The sequence below is a fragment of the Peromyscus maniculatus genome, chromosome 22 (genome assembly GCF_049852395.1).
Source record: "Peromyscus maniculatus bairdii isolate BWxNUB_F1_BW_parent chromosome 22, HU_Pman_BW_mat_3.1, whole genome shotgun sequence".
Lineage (NCBI taxonomy): Eukaryota > Metazoa > Chordata > Mammalia > Rodentia > Cricetidae > Peromyscus > Peromyscus maniculatus.
Window position 1 is genome coordinate 49,887,823 of NC_134873.1, and position 2,535 is coordinate 49,890,357.

Here is a 2,535-nt window from a genome sequence, read left to right on the forward strand (position 1 = left end):
TTATCCCAAAGCTAAGACTTATAATTATCTACTACACAAGTTTCAGTTACAGGAATCCTGCTGTATCCTGTTTTGGGTCTGCTATATCAGCAGCAGTCCAGATGTTGGCGAGGGCTACTGTGTTCTCAGGACCGATTTAGGTAGATTTCCTGTTGAGTCATTCACACGTTTATCGTTAGCGTTTAGTGGAGTTAGGGTTCTTGTGGAGTATCTGAATAAGACCTTATTTTTATGCTGGCTTTTGGCCAGAGGCCACCTCAGTTCCACAGCATGTGGACCTATCCATAGGGCCAGCTCTCATTATAATAGCTGGCATTATTAGGATGGGCAAGCTAGACATGCAAGAGAGTGCCATCAAGGTGAAAGTCGGTGTTGGGAAATCCAGTCTCAGAAGGGACAGCCCATTACTGTCCCCATACTCTGGGGTTTCAGAGAGTCTGTAAGTCAATGTGAAGACAGGGGTCATTTTAGTCCATTCTAGAACAGTACTCTCAGGAGACGCCTTGTGACCGCAGTAACTTACTTCTGTTCTTTTGTTTACTTTCCTCATCCATGAAAATAGGAATATTAATAAGATAATACGAGCCTTCCTGTTAGGGCTCTTATGACGAACATAATGAGAATGTACATGTCAGTGACTGAGCAAACTGCTAGACACAGGGCTAAACCCAGGCCAGTAATGCTGCTGATTACTCCCGCTGTGTGCGGGATTACACCTTGTATGTAGATGTTTATTTACAGACTAAGTGAGGATTACATGATGTCCGTGGGACCCAAGGAAGCTGTTGAAATCTTTCCCTAGGAGCCTATTGACTTCTGTTTCATTCTCAACGCACTAACATTGTTTGACTCAGTATGACTCTTACCCTTGAATACCTCCTTGAGGATCGTATTTTGAAAAACTTATTATTACAAAGGAATTATTCGATCATGACTGTTTAGGGAAAATCAATTGACGGCAGGCAGACACTTTATCAATGCCCCCCTTCAGTTTGCAGGAGGTGGGGTGAGTTCGCTGGTTAATCTCTGCCACCTCTTGTAGCTTGTAATCTTAGGATCTAATTTCCTTTTTGTTTTGAAGTCTGCTTGGCTGAAGGGCTGGGCCAGCTGGTTTTTTTCTTTGGTTTCTCTTTGCTTGATTGGTTGTCTCCACCCCCCTGCCCCCAGCCCCTGCTCCCCCACCCCCTACCCTGCCCTGACCCTTGGTCTGAGTGTCTTCAAGCAGGAATTGGATTTGATTTTTAGACCCAGTCAGCCAGTCTGTGTCTCTCACCATGGAACTGAGACCGTTTCTACTTTAAGGTTAGCATCAAACCGTATCTACCAGTTTTTTTTCTTTTAAATTGAAAATAGAGGTTTTTTTTTTTTTCATACAATACATTCTGATTATGGTTACCCCTCCACCAACGCCTCCCATATACTCCCCATCTCCTTACCAAACCAAATCCACACCTGTTTTTGTTCTCTCTCATTAGAAAACAAATGGCATGCTCGCTTCGGCAACACATATACTAAAATTGGAACGATACAGAGAAGATTAGCATGGCCCCTGCGCAAGGATGACACGCAAATTCGTGAAGCATTCCAAAGTTGTTTTTTTTTTTTTTTTAAAAGAAAACAATTGGCATCTAAAAAATAAAATGAGATAAAATAAAAATAAAGAAACCAGAATGTGACAAAAGGAACAAACAACAGAAAAAAAGAGCCAAAGAGGAAGCACAAGAAGTGGTCTAGATACAGAGACACACATATTTGTACACGCAGAAACCCCATAAAACTGCAACACCAGAAACCATGATACACAAGCAAAAAGACCTCTAAGGTTTAAAGGAAGTGCCCAGACAAAATATTATAAGACAAAAATGAAACAAAACAAAACAAAAAACAAACAAACAAAAACAAAAACAAAGAAAGAAAACTAAAAAAAAAAAAAACCAAAAAACAAAAAACAACCCATTGAATTCATTTTGTGTTGGCCACCTACTGCTGGCCTGGGGCCCGCCCTTCAGTGGTTTGTGTACCTGGTGAGACTTCATTGGAGAAAACTAGTGTTCCCTCTGTGAGTGGTTACCAACTGGCGATATCTACCGACTATTACAGTTTCTTTGGTTGGTTGGATTACAGCTTGTTCTTTTGTTTACCCTCACTTGCAGTAAGGGCCATCTGTAAAGTTGTGTCCGATGTGCCGGATTCCTTCCAGGCTGCCCTGTGTCTGCCTTTTCTTCAGGACAGTTATTTCCCCTGCTCTGAGGGGAAATTCATTCTTCCTCTGTGTAGGGTGTTCCTTGAAGTATCTTAGTGCCGCCAGGACTCTCATCAATTACCTTCCTGTATACCTGTCCTGCAATGTCCTTACTCCCCTGTCAATTTTAAAAGATCTCTCTCCTGATATAATCTGGGTTGATAGTCCTTTGCTTGTAGTCTTGGAATACAGTAGCCCAGGTTTTCCTGGCTTTTAGGATCGCTGATGAAGAAGTCTGATATTCTGGTGTATTCACCTTTCCAGGTGAGTTGAAATTTTTCCTTCTGCGATTT

The 2,535-nt window shown here is 41.9% G+C and overlaps 1 non-coding gene across 1 annotated transcript; it reads left to right on the forward strand.

Annotated features, from left to right (window-relative positions):
- The first annotated feature begins 1,487 nt into the window (after positions 1–1,487).
- On the forward strand, positions 1,488–1,594 carry LOC121825222 (U6 spliceosomal RNA). The gene has a single exon (XR_006067351.1). It is a non-coding gene; the product is annotated as a U6 spliceosomal RNA (small nuclear RNA).
- Positions 1,595–2,535: the final 941 nt, after the last annotated feature.